General features: G+C 42.2%; 2 protein-coding genes across 4 annotated transcripts in view; one reads left to right on the top strand and one right to left on the bottom strand.

The window, feature by feature from the left end:
* The window catches only part of LOC137284069 (FMRFamide receptor-like), a 66,910-nt gene extending 60,502 nt beyond the window's left edge, over positions 1–6,408 (bottom strand). The window contains exon 1 of one of the 3 annotated variants that reach the window (XM_067815739.1): positions 5,978–6,408. The gene's annotated coding sequence lies outside the window, so the exon portion shown is untranslated. Of the gene's footprint in view, positions 1–3,938; positions 4,089–5,977 lie in introns of those variants that run through there. The other 2 variants (XM_067815738.1, XM_067815737.1) reach the window with 2 other exon arrangements.
* The window catches only part of LOC137283640 (SPRY domain-containing SOCS box protein 3-like), a 445,038-nt gene that overhangs the window by 78,985 nt on the left and 347,548 nt on the right, over positions 1–18,505 (top strand). The gene's annotated exons all lie outside the window — the stretch shown is intronic.

The following is an 18,505-nucleotide window of genomic DNA, read 5'->3' as shown; positions in this document are numbered from 1 at the left end:
TTGACCACCACGACACAGTGATGTAAGTGTTCAGTAGTTGACCACCATGACACAGTGATGTAAGTGTTCAGGAGCTGACCACAACGACACAATGATATAAGTGTTCAGCAGTTGACCACCACGACACAGTGATGTAAGTGTTCAGGAGCTGACCACAACGTCATACTGATATAACTCTTCAGTAGTTGACCACCATGACACAGTGATGTAACTGTTGAGCAGTTGACCACCACGACACAGTGATGTAAGTGTTCAGTAGTTGACCACCATGACACAGTGATGTAACTGTTCAGCAGTTGACCACCACGACACACTGATGTAAGTGTTCAGTAGTTGACCACCATGACACAGTGATGTTAGTGTTCAGGAGCTGACCACAACGACACAATGATATAAGTGTTCAGCAGTTGACCACAACGACACAGTGATGTAAGTGTTCAGGAGCTGACCACAACGACATACTGATGTAACTCTTCAGTAGTTGACCACCATGACACAGTGATGTAACTGTTGAGCAGTTGACCACCACGACACACTGATGTAAGTGTTCAGTAGTTGACCACCATGACACAGTGAAGAAACTGTTCAGCAGTTGACCACGACACACTGATGTAAGTGTTCAGTAGTTGACCACCATGACACAGTGATGTAAGTGTTCAGTAGCTGACCACAACGATACAATGATATAAGTGTTCAGTAGCTGACCACAACAACACACTGATGTAAGTGTTCAGTAGTTGACCACCACGACACAATGATGTAAGTGTTCATGAGCTGACCACAACGATACAATGATATAAGTGTTCAGCAGTTGACCACCACGACATAATGATATAAGTGTTCAGCAGTTGACCACCACGACCACACTGATGTAAATGTCGTAGCTGACCACCACGACACAGTGATGTAACTGTTCAGCAGTTGACCACCACGACACACTGATGTAAGTGTTCAGTAGTTGACCACCATGACACAGTGATGTAACTGTTCAGCAGTTGACCACCACGACACACTGATGTAAGTGTTCAGTAGTTGACCACCATGACACAGTGATGTAAGTGTTCAGGAGCTGACCACAACGACACAATGATATAAGTGTTCAGCAGTTGACCACAACGACACAGTGATGTAAGTGTTCAGGAGCTGACCACAACGACATACTGATGTAACTCTTCAGTAGTTGACCACCATGACACAGTGATGTAACTGTTGAGCAGTTGACCACCACGACACAGTGATGTAAGTGTTCAGTAGTTGACCACCATGACACAGTGAAGTAACTGTTCAGCAGTTGACCACCACGACACACTGATGTAAGTGTTCAGTAGTTGACCACCATGACACAGTGATGTTAGTGTTCAGTAGTTGACCACCACGACACACTGATATAAGTGTTCAGTAGCTGACCACAACGACACACTGATGTAAGTGTTCAGTAGTTGACCACCACGACACAATGATGTAAGTGTTCAGGAGCTGACCACAACGACACAATGATATAAGTGTTCAGCAGTTGACCACCACGACACAGTGATGTAAGTGTTCAGGAGCTGACCACAACGACATACTGATGTAACTCTTCAGTAGTTGACCACCATGACACAGTGATGTAACTGTTGAGCAGTTGACCACCACGACACAGTGATGTAAGTGTTCAGTAGTTGACCACCATGACACAGTGATGTAAGTGTTCAGGAGCTGACCACAACGACACAATGATATAAGTGTTCAGTAGTTGACCACCACGACACACTGATGTATATGTTCAGGAGCTGACCACAACGACATACTGATGTAACTCTTCAGTAGTTGACCACCATGACACAGTGATGTAAGTGTTCAGTAGCTGATCACCATGGCACAGCGTGGTATGTGTTTAATAGCTGACCACCATGAGTCACAGGTAGCATGGCTGATACTGTTTGTGTTTCTTGTGGATATTCAGAATGTGTTGCTGTAGATACTTCCAGGGCGGACTATGGGTGGGACATGTATATCGGTAATAGGTTGACAACGACCAACTCGTGTGGTATGGATGGAACAGGGTTTTGCAGCGGGATGACAAATACACTGGGGACACTTTCATGAATACATTCTGAGATGGCGGTCAAACTCGGTAAAGATATCAGTATACATGGAATCACGAATTCTTAGAAATTCTTACTCAACTTTGTTATTTGTTTCTAACAATCTATAACAATACACAAAACACAGATCTGGTACATAGATAGCATACACGTCCCAAACTAACAAAAGCTCAGAGAACCTGTCTCCCAAACTATGGACATGATATTATTGTTGAATATCACCAGTGTGTGTAACATGGAGGTATACACCATGGCATATTTATTGATCTGACGACAACAATGGTGGACTGGGTTTTTCGGACTGAGGGGCAGTCATGACCAGTAAAGATCTTACTTGACAATGACTGTCATCTGAAGTGAGAAAGCAGGAGATGCTACTGCCCCACGTAACATTTCTAAACAAATATGTTGATTTAGCAAACATTAAATGTATTATGAATAACATGTGTGTTAGATTACATTAGTATGCTGTACTTCCATTATGTGTGGCCCATGTTGCGGGATAATGGTTGAGCCAGGCGCTCAATTGCTGGTTTACAGTCAAGAGGTTGAGAACACACAGCATGGTCATAAACAAACGTTCTCATCCTCTATACTTGTGAAAGCGGTAAATGTGCTGTTGCTGCCTACATTGGTTTAATGATTGATTCTAGCAACTTTACTGAGGTTGTGGTTGATATTTTCCACCTATTGGCGTTATATCGGGGAACGGTTTTGTGTTTGTCAACTTGCACATAACGCAATGTCCTGAACTCCCTGCATGTTTGCGTAACACCTGATAGTAGGACAGACCTATTCCCGCCGGGGTTGAAGGATGGGTTGTGGGCAGTGGGTGAATGTTCCCTGTCTCCTCATCAACTCAATGATACGTTCCCTCTTATCGTAAACTGATCTACTGGATGCAATCGTATACATGGAACAAATTAGCAAATATTCCAAACGGAATATTTTTAGTTGAAGCCATTGTGTACAACTGACCATAGTCAGACAGGTGTTTGGGGAAATGCTTTCACCGACATAATCACACCGTTTTGCCAACAAAATAAAGGTCGTGTGGGACGGTGCAAGAAACATTATCTCATCGTTAATTATTTACACAGATTCGAAGAAAATATCTTTGCGAACGTTATTTGATATGTTCAAATCGCTGAATTAGTAATGTTTGAACTCTCTGACTAGTACGAGTAGTTTTGACATTAATTTTCAAAACTTGAATTTTGGACACTGAGTTGAGCTGAAAGCAAGAAGCGCGAATTGAAGCAATAAGAGATAACGGAATAGATTTCACTGAGTGAACCTGCTCCCCCTGAACCGTACCGTGTACAAAGTAGTCAATATTCAATCACTGGCGGCTGTGGGTGGATGACAAATGTCGAGGGGTGCCAGCACGTACAAGGTGGCCATGGGGTCACGGCACTGGCCTGGGATGTATTGTTTACGTAGAGGGAAGATCGGGGTTTTAGAAAGCACGGCTTTCCACAGACGTAACCGTAAGGTAGTGGTAGACACGGCATATGGAGGGACATGTTTCTCACGTACAACCAGTTGGGGGTGACGTCTAAATGTATTGAGCCAATGTACCTTGCAAGAGGATAGTTGGCCTAATACAAAATATATTCGAATTGACAATTAAAGGTGTTGCGAAATTTCTGTTTTACAATACATAACTACTACGAATTCGGTCGGCATGTCGAAAGGTACATGTATCAAAAGATTTATATTTTAAAATAGAGTATTAATTCACTTTCGGTAGAATCTAGAATCCTTCCAACCCTCGCCAAAGTTAAATAATGATTACATTCTAAGACTCATTAACTGTCATCATCTGTTGCCCAAGTTACCATGTCTTACCTTGTATTGCCCATACGAGGATTTCAAACACGAAACTTTCCTGTGTACATTTTTCCAAAGGAGTTGTATTGCCATAAATTATACTGCCCCAACCTAGCACGGCAGCTAGTTCTGTCAAACCTTATCGTTTATACGACCGCCCTTTATCACAAAGCACGCGGCGTAGATTGTACAGTCAACACATACCTGCTTATCGAAAACCTTGGTAACTTGTACATATCAGTCTATTTTTCCGACCTCGCGTCCTGCTGAGAGGATAGGGCGCGTCATATATATTCTGTGATACTCGCGGTTTGCTAAAGTATTCAATAAACAAGTTAATAGATACACAATACATTAACTTGATTAGAAGTGGAATTTCGCCTCGTGTAATCAATAAACATGTTTACAGATACTGGAAACATTTTATCACTGTTGCTGTGTGTGGGATGTGCATAGATATGAGATTGACACTGGTTATGTTGTCAGATGATGCAATATAGCTGCCTGCAGCTGTGTCGCGGGAACAGGGTTGGCAATGAGGGGTGGGGGGGGGGGGGGGAGGTTGGGGGTGAGCCATGGAGGCAGGGGGCTGCAGCTCCGTCCCATTACCCCGCAACGTGACCTCCTTTCTGACAAATGGGTCGGGCCTGTCAGCAGATATCGGGACAAGTAACCCGACTCGGGTCGTAGTGTTTGTTTCTCCTAATGCCGCCTATAGGACACTCTACTTCAGGTTTTCACATTACAGATGAAAGTAGGAGATCATATGTAATTTACAACGGACACTTTGCAGTAACCACTGAGATTGTGCACACTGGGACACTGTTCGTTATTCGACTTTGCTTGATAATTCACATTTTCATGACTGTTCGGAGACAGTAAAATGTTAATGAAATATACAGACTTGTGCCGAGTGAGGCGTACAACTGTGTTCTTAAACGAACCATTTAATCCATTTGGATTTTTGAACAAAACTTCAGAAGCATTAAGATATACAATTCCACTAAGCATGCATTTCAACAGAGACCACATAATAGATTATCATTATTATATGGTCTCTGATTTCAATGACTAGATCTACCCCAGTTCTACCCGCTACAGCACTGTTCCCTCAAGGACGGGATGCCTGTACAAGACACTACCTCATTATTCAGTACTACATTTTGGGTCGAATGGTTTAACATTCTTATACCTTTTTCAGACATTTGCTGTATTATAATTGTTTTGTTTAGTACATATATGAAGCCTCACATGGATGTTCCTCGAGGTGTAGTGTGTCGCCCCAGCTGGGGAGGGGAACATCGTGCATGTCTCTGCTTCACTATCACCACTTAGTTCTGCTATATCGCCACTATCATGACTAATCTTGAACTGCTAGTAGCGAACACGACACAAGGCGATGTGACTAGTGTGACTGGACAAATGGCCTATTTGAGCATAGTGCAATGATCAAGGAGGGGCTGTTTTCTCAGAGTTGACTCTATTAATCTGACAGTGATCTGAGGCTCTACAAATGTACACATAATAACTAGTTGTCCAAGATGTCCAGTCTTGCTACACTGATACATAAAACAGTTACTATTTTGATAGGTGCCATGTATCTGCGAGGAACTGTGTATGAGGAGTATTTCAGACGGTCACAGAGAACAGTAATGCAACATAAAGCAGAGCCCTAATATTGAGTACTAGCCAGCGTTCTATAACAAAGTGTCATGGCTTGTACATCCCAATGTCCATGAAGTCAAGGAAGCGACAGGCAACATACTGGACTATCAGATTACAATAAATAATTAACAGAAACATTCGAGCGCAAGCATGGAGTTAACTTCAGGCCTGTATAAACTGATTTCAACCTGTGTTTGAAATTGAACAGGATAGTCTAGTTCGTTGATGCCGAGTCCCTTGTGTGTGAGCTGGGTCGTCTTATCCGCGCGTGTTTTCGTAGACATATTATACGTTATCATAAGATATATTCTTGTGAAACGCTGTATACAATTACTGCATTGCCGTGAGTCCGGGAGTTGAGGGAGTGTGGGGTGTGACATGTGATTTCTTACCTTCAACTCCTGTCGTTGCGTAGTGTAGAAGTAGTTATAAGTGTTAGGTTCACGCCTCCACGTGTCACTGTCACGGCTGATAGACACAGGTCACATACACGTGTCACGAGCTGTTTGTGATGAGCAGGAACCAGTCACACTACCATCCAAGCTTGTACGTCAACACATCCTTCTATTGCGCTACGCTTCAGGGAGCAGTTCAACTATCCTCCGCGGTGTCTTCATTCAGTGTTACACAAAGTTAGTTCCCCAGGCGTTGCTAACAAACTTTACTCTCGCAAATAACCAGCGCAATATCGGAGTCCGGTTATCAGCAACAAGTGTAATTTCCTACACCGAGTAACTGTTCCCTGACTAAACTCTGTATGACAAATGGTCTCCGTTCCTCTGCAAGCACAGTTATACCTGTGTGTATCGATCCCGGGCGCCCCTGACTCCACACAGAAACACTGCAACACTGACTCGTGTGTGTACCGTTGGCCAAACCAATGGCACAGTGTGAGAAACCAGTGCAGTCACCAGGGGATGCCAGTGGTTAGTCAGATTTTGGGAGAGATGCAACTTAACAGTAGTTTAACTTAACACAGCTGGTACAGTAGTGTACAGGAAGTATTACCATATCTACTGGAACTACCAGTGCTAAACCACTGGCCGCTACAACAGAACGTTTCAACTCATTTGCTCCATCGAGAAGTATACTACAATCAACGAAATAAACACCTAAATAGCTTTAACAAACAACCGTTTCCCATTCCACTGTAGAGCAGCTGGAAGCCTAATTGCAACATGCATGGCATGCGACATTTTATCCTTGTTGCGTAAAGTTGGTAATGCTGTTGTCAATCACAACTGCAGGAGAAGCCTGGTAGCTGACCACAGGTGGTCTGGCGTGTCCGCTCCCTGGAGTTCACAACTACACTTTCTAATTCAGTACTTAGTATACGTGCACAGCCTTACAACCACGTGGAAAAATCCGAGGTGCTTGACCCCCACACGTACTAACGTGCCATGTTGTGTCACGCCTGTCCTCTATGTTGGTTCACTACGTAATATCACGCTGTGTCACACTTGTCCTCTATGTTAGTTCACTACGTAATGTCATGTTGGGTCACGCTTGTCCTCCATGTTGGTTCACTACTTAAGATCATGTTGTGTCACGCTTGTCTTCTATGCTGGTTCACTACTTAAGATCATGTTGGGCCACGCTTGTCCTCCATGTTAGTTCTCTACGTAATATCATGTTGGGTCACGTTTGTCCTCTATGTTGGTTCTCTACGTAATATAATGTTGGGTCACGCTTGTCCTCTATGTTAGTTCACTACTTAAGATCATGTTGGGTCACGTTTGTCCTCTATGTTAGTTCACTACGTAATATAATGTTGGGTCACGCTTGTCCTCCATGTTGGTTCACTACTTAAGATCATGTTGTGTCACGCTTGTCTTCTATGCTGGTTCACTACTTAAGATCATGTTGGGCCACGCTTGTCCTCTATGTTAGTTCTCTACGTAATATAATGTTGGGTCACGCTTGTCCTCTATGTTAGTTCTCTACGTAATATAATGTTGGGTCACGCTTGTCCTCTATGTTGGTTCACTACATAACATCATGTTGTGTGACACTTGTCCTCTATGTTAGTTCACTACGTAATGTCATGTTGTGTCACACTTGTCTTCTATGTTGGTTCACTGCGTAATATCATGATTGACAGCGTGATATCACATACTTAACCAACATATAGAGGTTAATGTTGTCCTAAACCGGACTCCTGGCGGCCAAAAGTAGAGTTGCTACGAATGAAGTTTGGGGGGAAGGTTGCTTTCTGCTAGAATGGTAATGGTCAGTCAATATATATTGATGATGAAGAATATCACTGGTGATTTTTCCACTGGGATTTTCATATGCCGTAGACAGCGACGATGCAGCTACCTTATGTTGTTCTTGTAGCTTCTTGATGACCGACAGAATTAATAGTACGAATCAAAACAGTTATTCAGATATCGTGCTTTTTAAGGGAACGTTTGAAGAATATTATCGCAGCAACTCGCAGACCGACAACCTCGCTGCTGGCTCTAACTGAGGGAACAGCTTGTCTTTTTGCGACGTATAACTGAAGCTTTGGGAGAGTGGTGGACACATTCCAGAACGATAGAGAAGAAAATCAGATTTTTGTTTGAGAGGAGGAAATGATATTTACAACAAAGATGCATATAGGTACAAAGAACTTGCTCTTTTTGCTTCGGTGGTGAAGATAGTACTACTGGCATCTACTACCCTACAACATCTCTTACACTTTCATTGTACTGTTCTACAGGACAAGCAGCTAACGTATGCAAGAAAGGAGTCCTCGATTCTTGTGACGCTGTACCGCTGTTTGTGGCGTATAATGACGACCATGTCTGTCGTCTGCTCTAACGGGTTCAGATACGGGGATCTGCAAGGTCATCGCAAGACAATGAATCATATGTGAAACAGTACCCTCTGTCGTTTGATGCTTGGAAGAAAGTGTCGCTGAAGAATTTGGTCGATTTGCTGTTAGGTTCCCTGAACCTCTACCAAGTCAAACCCTCGTGTGTAGTACCTGTTCGCTCAAACCATCACGCTCCCATCGCCAAATCTGTCAACGTAGAAATAGCAGTTCGGTGCCAAACGTAACGTCGATCTCGTAAGATAAGATGTCTCCCATCTCGCTGTTGGCGAAGAAAGAAATCGGAATTCTTCACTGAATCATACTTACGGCCAGTTTCTCTTTCAGTCCTTGGCTGTTAGATGCTGCTCAATCGCCCACCTTGTCACGGACGCCAACGTCTCAATACAGTGACAAGTACTGGTCTGTTCCGGCTAAATTTCCAGCTCCGCTAGACCATTCCTGACTGTTTGGTCCGACGCCCAATCAGACACATATCTTACAGTCTTGGGACCTGACCGATGACGTAGATAAGGTAACAGGACAAAGCCAGGTTGTGGAGAGGCAGTAACTCTTGAACTACCACTTCCTTGTGAAACACAGTAGTTCAGTTGGACAGATTGTAGTTTCAATAGGAAACATATCAACCGTTTGATTAACCTCCTGTGCGTTTCTTTGCTTTATGAAGAGTATATGTGTCACCATGAGCATCGTTATTTCCTCAATGAAGCAGCGAATGTTGAAATGTTTCCATTGAGGAATTACAACGTTTCAAACTGTGTCGATGTGGACTTCAGATGACATTTGTGTTTGCCAAATTGTGTGGAACCTATGACGATACAGATGTAATGATGTAGTCACCACATCTTAACAGTAACACATTCTTTATTAGATCAAGTAATGAAGCACCCCTTAAGTTTATCAAGTGGGATAACGGTGTACAAGGTAGACTAATCCAGCTTTTAGACAAAATGGAACACAGAAGAAGCAGGAAAAAGCTTCCTTCTAAACAACAACAGAAGTGGTAAAAACTTAACATAACACGAACAGCTACTGGACATTAATAGGCAAACTTAGGCACACAATATTCTTGTATATGTTGGAGTAATGCCATCGGTGCAGTTTCTATGACCTAAAACTAATACATCTGAACTAATTCCTATGCATATTAGTTTGACACATTTAGCTAAGTGTCTTGTTCTACAAAGTTTTTCGCTATGTTCATTTAATCTACTGACGTCTTTATCAAGCAAGGTGGTGAGGTACAGGTTTCTGCCGATGTCTTTAAGACCCAAGGCATTGTGGTAAAGGTTTCTGGCAGTGTCTTTATCACCCAATACGGTGAGGTACGCGTTTCAACTGATGTCTTTATCAGCCAAGGAAATGAAATACGGGTTTCTAGCTATGTCTTTTTCACCAAAGGCGGTGAGGTACGGATTTTTAACAACGCCTTTAACACTCAATGCGGTGAGGTAAGGGTTTCTACCAATGAGTTTATCACCCAAGACATTGAGGTATGGTACCTGTCGATAATACAGTTTACTAAGGATGTGATGGACGACACATCAGGCACATCCTTCTGATGAACCGTGAAGAATGGCAAAACACTTCAAACAAAGTAGTACAGAAATGCAGTATATTCAGACCTATTATGTAGGAAAGTGGATCACCTCTAGCACACATGAACAACAGACATACCACACATTCCATGTCTGGGGGCCATGTCTTCGCTACTGATACAAGCGGACCGTCAATCACCCTCTTGACGTATTAGCGACGTGGGGTCCTGTGTCCAACCTGGAGGGTAGCCACAATATTGCCAAGGTATTAGTGAATTTGATATTACTGGTTGGAAAAAGGTAACATTTCTGGAATCTGCAATAAATAGAAATGTCATTTTCTTTAAACAGTTTTCTTAAACAAGCAGTCGCATTCCAGAGGTTAGTAGTTTCTAGCTGTTCGTACTCCTTTCAGTTTGGAGAAAGAATGTCCGGCAGCGCCGTACCTACTGCGAGAGTGGTGGTAATACCGACATGTTATCGACAATGTATCACAGCCTGTACGTTCCCTCATGAGTAGACCCGGACTGAAATGTCACTCTAGGGCGTAATTAGACGTGCTGATTTCACAGGAGATTCAATTTCTCGTACCACAATTACGTACGTCACATAAATACCCATGGAAGGGGAGGCAGTTAGCCGTGAAATACACGTCCATTCCCTGTAGTTCTGTTTATCATGTAGATTCCGGTCTCATTTGAGTCATCACTTTGAACACAGTGCATTCACGGTTGTAGCAGTTCTCAGGCGCTAATCCACGTCCTGTAACCAGTTTTCCATCTGTCAAATCAGTGATGCAGATTGAAACCGTTTATATGTCACATTGTGATAAAATGACGCCATATACTTGAAGAAGACATACTTTCAGCCACCAGGGGAAGCAACAAACTGAAAATTCGATTTTGCTGACAGGACAAATACACACACATTGCATGACATGTAACTTTATAACAAAACTGAGGACATCAAATGCACATGTAGGTTCAGTGAGAGTCTTGACATCAAGCAGACAAGGCAAGTTCAGTGAGTGTCTTGTCATCAAGCAGACAGGTAGGTTCAGTGAGCGTCTTGCTATCAAGTACACCAGGTAGGTCAACTGAGTGTCTTGTCATCAAGCAGACAGGTAGGTTCAGTGAGCGTCTTGTTATCAAGTACACCAGGTAGGTCAACTGAGTGTCTTGTCATCAAGCAGACAGGTAGGTTCAGTGAGCGTCTTGTTATCAAGTACACCAGGTAGGTCAACTGAGTGTCTTGTCATCAAGCAGACAGGTAGGTTCAGTGAGCGTCTTGTTATCAAGTACACCAGGTAGGTCAACTGAGTGTCTTGTCATCAAGTACAACCGGTAGGTCCAGTGAGTGTCTTGTCATCAAGTACACCAGATAGGTTCAGTGGACGTCTTGTGATCAAATACACCAGCTAGGTCCAGTGAGTGTCTTGTCATCAAGTACACCAGGTAGGTTCAGTGAGTGAATTCTGTTTGCAACAGCAGTTGATAATATTATTATGAAGGGTAACCAATGTCATCGTAAATAATGTAGGCAATACAATTACGAAATCACAATGACAATAATAGCAATATCTGTTGATGGGTGTGTGCTGCTGGCCGATACAGAAATCAGTGGCAACCACACGAAATGCCATACCAAACGCGTTGTCACAGCCCTTCATGCTTTATCTGAGTGGCCATCTCACTGATGGTGAAGAACCGGTTAATAGCCTATATTGTCTGCACTTCGCCTTTGTCTGGACACTGGCAATAAACGACAGTGTCGCCATTGTTCATTGATTGTATAATTGTCGTGTTTCCTGGCCAGGGTGATGATGATATGCATAGGACCATGTGAATGTGGATGAGCGTGGACGAGGACGTGGACGAGGACGTGGACGAGGACGTGGACGAAGGCCTTGACGAAATTACACGAGATCGATGGCGAGGTAATGGCTAGGTTTATTGTGCGTGTCTCAGATAGCCAATGCATGTGTGTGGGTATCATATAAACATCTCATTTAAACTGTCATTTACACAGAGGTTATCACGCGAGTGGGTGATATGAGATAGCTACATATCCTGCATGGAAAATAACATTGTATTCATCAAGACTTGGCGACCTTGATAACACTCCTGAAATATGTAGTTTTACATTCACAAACACACAAGCGGGATAACCTATCTTATATAACATTTTGTGCGAATTAATACATTTTGTGACAAGGTCTCTGACCAAGAGATCTGGACAGTGACAGCTATCCATATTGTGTGAAACGAAACTTGGGTTTTCGACAGTACCGAAAGTACACATAGAAAACGACAACAGTTGAGTTTAGCAAGTCATGACAACATATTTATGTTGGTGAGTAATAGCCATTCACGACAATCCATCGGTCCTCCCGCTGGGCTAGCTGGCCTTTGTCAGTGGGAAGATCTGGAGAGCCACGTCGAGCCATAAACATTTTGCAGTAGACATGCTAGATTAAACTAAAAGATATTTCTACAAAGCGGAAGTAATTAATCCAAAGGGAGCACAGAACAATTCTTAATTTCATTAAATGACGCTACACAACTTTCCAAATCAAGTTTGATACCTTTTTAACTCATTCTATAGAAGTTCTGGAGAGCTCTAATATCATGTACGTTTTGCGTTCACTTTGGTTGTCGGTATCTTGGAGTGTTGACATTGTGTCCAGGCGTTCCTTCACATTCTTGGTGATGAACTCTGACTTGATCGGGGACGGACAAACGGTTTGTAAACATATGACCTGTCATGTTTGCTTCTGTATCCGTATAGGACACCACACGGACACACTTTGTCCACTGACAGTATTATGCCAAGAAACCTACCCAGTAATCGAAGAGTGAAAAAGCTCTGGAACCACTAACTTATCAGCTGTGTTTAATGTATACATTGCCGCGATGAGAAGCTGGCGTTTTGAAATATGTTGAAGAGATGTTTAAAGTTGCACTTAACCTACCTGATAATATTATCGGCGACAGTACTTGAAATAGTCGATACAGCCACGCAGAGTTCAGCATCAATCAACACAGTGAGTAAATGTCAAAGAAGTAATGCATGTCAGAGCAAATTAATGTTGTATATTCTAAGGGCATATCTGTGAAAGCAATCACTTCTATTTATAACTTATTTCATAAGCGTACAGAAATTAAGCAGTTGTATGTTAACGCAGGTGAGGTAATAAATGGCGGCCGAGGGACGGTCCTTAGTTTCTTGTATCGACCTGCCAGTAAACGTAAGACAGCTGGAGGAGCTAGATATCAGCTTGGGTTTTTTGTCATCCGTCAGTACATTTACAGCGAGTGCCGAAGTAGGCCTATGAAGCCTGCCCTGGGCCGGAACAGCGTCTGAGAACTTGGCATGGGGTGTGTAAAGGTGATAGAAACAGGATCTGAGAACTTGGAGTGGGATGTGTAAAGGTGATAGAAACAGGATCTGAGAACGTGGAATGTGAGTGTGTAAAGTTGACCGAAACAAGAACTGAAAACTTGTAGTGAGATATTTAAGGCTGACACAAGAAGTAGCTGAGGGCTTTGAGAGGGATATATAAACTTTATTGACAACCTCCATTCATTTTCTCAAATAAAAATACGACACGGTTGACACGTGTCATCGGTTATTTACAGACCGCCGCCATCTAGCTGGAATATTGCTGAGTGCGGCGTAAGACTAAACTCACTCACTCAATAACATATACATAAAATTTAAATTTTATCTCGCTCGCCCATGGGCGAACGGTGGACTAATGGCGAGAATGTTTATTTTCGCTCAGACTTCATGTTTTGAAGTTATAAATAAATGAATGTGTGTTTATAAGTATTATGACACAAAATTTTAGTTCAGGTAATTTAGAGCGATATTAAAAAGTATCTCACCCATGGGCTAAAAACATTTGACCCATGGGCGAGAATATTTATGTAAATGAATGAATATATGCTTGTAATATGGGAGAACTTGAGAAACTGCAGCGGGATATGTAAAATCAGCAGAAACATGTTTTATTCTGCACCACCGACAGACTTTATCGTAGGAATTTCAAACTAAAGTTGTCAAGAATGTGAATGCTTTGAAAACTGAGGAGGTACAGTAACTTAATTTGGGTGGGGATTAGAGACAAGGCAGCTCACTATGGCGTCCGGAGTTCCTCACCTTACGTTAAAGCCCATGGAACAATCCAGTCATATTAACTTATGTCGTCAGTACTTGGCATTACAGTACACGTCAGATTACATAGCAGGACCACTGGGAGCGAACAGCTTGAACGTCATACATGTTCCTGTAGAATACAATCATAGCTTTACATGTGTAGGTAGCATGTGGAGATGATTGCACATCTAGTCTGGCATCTGTACCTGTGCAGTTATAACTTTGTGCTTCCCAGGATGCAAATTAATGCATAATGTCTACTCACAATATATGCTAGTGACGTACGTTTCATGAAACAACTCACAGACAACAGAGTGTTATGTCAGGACAAAGAAACAAGCACCAGATATTGCTTATACCCGTGACTGTTGTAGTTTTAAATGTCTTAAATCGATAGACACGGTATTTAATTCTCGCGGCTGCATATTGGAATGTTATCACTTATTTCTTTCCGTCCTATTTTGGGAAGGAATTGCCCATGGGACGCGAGGAAGGCGACTCCACTCAGTACGAAGAGTGTTTGGATGCAGTAGATTTGTTCCACCAAAAGAATATATCTTGGATGCTGAATGTCCTGGCCGTTTCGATCTTAGTACTGACAGTCCCGCGCCAAGCCAGGAGTTGAAATTAAGGACAAAATGAGTAGTCTGCTGACTATCTATGATGCCTTCTCACCCCGACAAGGGAAATGTGTTATTCGTGTGCCAGAATAGATTTTACTTTTCTTTCTCCTCCGTATTACACGATCCTAAAACTGTATAATTGGATATCACTCATCTGACAGAGCTATTCTTAGAAAGTGTTTGTGAATATCATTGCAACGCCAAGACTTTCAACACAGGAATAACTCGACATCAACATCAACACAGTGTACCGCAACATCATATGCATGGTGTATGGTATGGTAGTGTCAGTGCATTATATAGAGGAGTTTTCACATTGTGCGATTCAATGGCAACTGGACGTTGAAACGCAGGTGTAGCATGACGCATCCTGGGAGAATGTAATGAAACAAGCCACCCTAGCTTTGAACGAGCTAGACTTGGATCCCTGTACACAACGTGGTGGATTTACCAAGTGCACTTGATCCCTCACATACATTACTGTTGTATGTAGAAAAAATTATCTATATCGCGCTACCGCCCCTTTCTCTTATCTCCATCGATATGAGCTCAGAAACAGGTAGATACCGTATGGTACTGTGGGGTGTGGCACTTACATGCCGGTTTTCATGAGGATGGTGAGGATGGATGAACAGACGTACACTATACGGTGCCGCTTAACGTCACTGGTCTATGTAGCATACGCTATACAGAGGCATGAGCGCACGCACGCACGCACCAGACAGACAGACAAACAGAGACAAAAGCTATAGAGTCACAGTGATACTTGGCAGAGAAGTAACCTAGGAGGATTGAGGGTGTGTTACTAGGGAATGTGGTTATAATTCACTAATAGAGACCGTCCACATACCATGTTTCTGTGACATGCAAATGGTTGAAGTGGTTCAGGTGTCTGGATCAAGAGGTTGTCCGTGTGATCGCTCCTGTTCGTGAGCACTGATTCTATCTATGCATCCTGATCTGCTGATACAATACCAGTGCAAATCTTTCCATCAGAAATGACGATGTTACTGTCAATGCAAGTGTAATCATGCATTTATCCTCTCATCTAAGTGCTGTTTTACCTGACGAAAAGACCGCCATCATTTTATATATTTCGCCTGTGGTAATACTTCATAAATAAAGATTAAGAATTAGAGTGACGTATATGGTCAGGTGATCCTCCTTTTCTGTACATAAATATCTGAATGTGACTCAAACTGACATCGCCGTGACATCTTTGAAAACTAAGAACAAATTGATTTTTCATACTTTCACAAAGTTTTAGAAGAGTTCCTTGTAACGATATACACATAAGCAAATGTGGTTTTGAGACAAACTAGAAAATGTTCTCCAGAGATATATTTATAACTTGATAGTTTTTGCGAATATACGGGAAAATAAAATTATCTGGAGCATTCAGATTCCACGGCTGTTCGGCCCCCTTATGTGGCAGACGTGTCCCATTGGGCCAGTCAGCAGTGTAATGTTGATCGAGGTTGCCATGGTCTGTTACTTGTTTCTAACCTTCATAAACAACTACTTCAACAGATAATTGCTATCATTTCAAACACTCGTGGCGTTCCCTCCCGCCCCATGAAATCTTGCTGGGAGGCCGTGCTCGTGGGTCATGCCCAGTTGACGTGTAAATGCGTGTGTCATAACGTGCACACGCTCGAGCCGGGGGAAATTCAGAATGCCATGTTTTCGGTAGCTAGACAAAATGTTTAATTTTCCTTGCAAGTGCAATTTGAATGCGAATATTTCGGACTGAAAACAATTTACCCTTATTATCGGCATAGATAAAAATTCAAACTGTCTTCACTTGGCTGCAATGTGTATATAATTATTCACAATAATATAGGTATGCTTTCACAAAACAATTGTTGTAAATCTTGGTTCTTGGTTCCACATGTAGGAATGGTGTGAATAAATCATTAGGCTAGTAAATACATCATGTAAGTAGGGGTCGTTCAATAATAGATGCTTGACAGTTGATATTTGATATATTTAATGGGATATACATATATAAGTTAACAGTGGAAATCTGGACATTTGAGATGTGAATTAGTCTTTGAAAGTCAGAGGACCATACATTTGTTAACATCACGTGAATCCACCTCTGTTCTCAAGACAATTTCAGATTCGACGAGGCCTACTCCTTGTCTGTCATCATCATTATTTGTCTGTTGATATCACCAAACATTCAGGACTCGTACTGTTGTGTTCCAACTTTCAACATACCAGCTGTACGTAGTCTTTCCTCAAGTGCCAGAAAAAAATGCAGAAAAAAGCAAAACAACACTTTCACTCTGGTCTTGTTACTGAAATGAACAGCCACATAACTGGCACGTTTCACTGTAAATATAAAAATAGCACCATGTTCATTTGCACATACTCACAAAATGGTTTAAACATATATTTATTCTTGAAACCGAATTGTGATCGGTAAACAAGCTTATGTTAGCAGCGCTCCCATACAACAATTAATACAACATGAAATGAAGGATATGATACCGTCGGTATTGATTATTATAGGAATAATATTTTTATACATATTGCAATTAATATCAGTACAACTATTCTCTAAGTATTCATGAAAAAATGACGTGATTACACAAAATTAATGACATGGGAATGAAATATTCATTTCCTAAATAATTATACAAACAACTAACAAATCATACCATCACAAAGTGGAATGTCCCTCACATTTTAGAAATAGTATAGTTATGTAGTCCTTCAGCAATCTTGTTATATAAGTGTGCAAACGTATGAGTTATGTGAGTTGTATGAGTTTTAGCGATAACGTTATAAGGCGATCCAGAACAAATCTATCAATGTAGGCAAAATGTATTGTTGCTGCCAGACCACCTAAGCTCATCTCGCCTTCTTGTTCAGTAACTCTGCATTATACTCAACCAACAACGTTTAGCACACTCGTATACAAAATGACATAAATCATATTATACCAACAATAATTGGTATTTGCAAATGTCGCATTTCATTTATCGGTTAGAAAATCACCAAAAGAAGTGTTCAGTGTTCCCAACAACGTCTCCCTGATCCCAAACTCGAGAAGAGGGTCTGAGGTCCCAAATGTCAGTATCGTGTGTGAAATCCATTGACCTGAATCACAGATGTGCATCGACGTCTCATGCTGTCAACAACTGCCCTGAGCTCACCAGCGTTAATGTTACCCCATTCCCGTACGAGTGCAAGTTCAAGGTCACGGAAGTTATCAATGTCTGGGTGAAATTCTCGGACATTCCTGCCAAGAGAGGTCTGGGGATCTTGCTGGCCACTGCACATGTTGAACATTGTGCTGTTGAAAAAGGTTCCTAGTTAGCGCGAGAGTGTGTGGCCTAGCGTTATCCTGCTGAAACGTAAAGTCATGATTTTGTTGCAAAAACGGGATAACAACTGGTCTGATGATTTCATCACAATATCGTTGTGCACTGAGGCTTCCCCGGACAACAATCAAGTCCGTTTTACCCCCGGCATGGATCCCAGCCCAAACCATAATGACGCTATTCACATCATAACGTTCACCTGCTCGACGCCATAACCGACGTCTCCCGTCAGCAAAATCGACGCAGAATCGTGATTCGTCCGTGAATAATGTCCTGTTCCATTGTGCACGACGCCATGGTTGATGAATGCGTGCCCATTGTAAACGTGCCTGTCTGTGACGTTGAGGCAAGGGTACCCCAACCACTGGGCGTCGGGCATGCAGTTCGGCGGCGTGTAGGCGATTCATGACAGTTTGAGGGTGAACAATAGTGTCTGTAGCATTTTGCGATT

The sequence above is a fragment of the Haliotis asinina genome, chromosome 5 (assembly GCF_037392515.1).
Source record: "Haliotis asinina isolate JCU_RB_2024 chromosome 5, JCU_Hal_asi_v2, whole genome shotgun sequence".
In the NCBI taxonomy this organism is placed as follows: Eukaryota; Metazoa; Mollusca; class Gastropoda; order Lepetellida; family Haliotidae; genus Haliotis; species Haliotis asinina.
The sequence above is the reverse complement of the archived record's forward strand: the minus strand, read 5'-3'. Positions and strand labels throughout refer to the sequence as shown.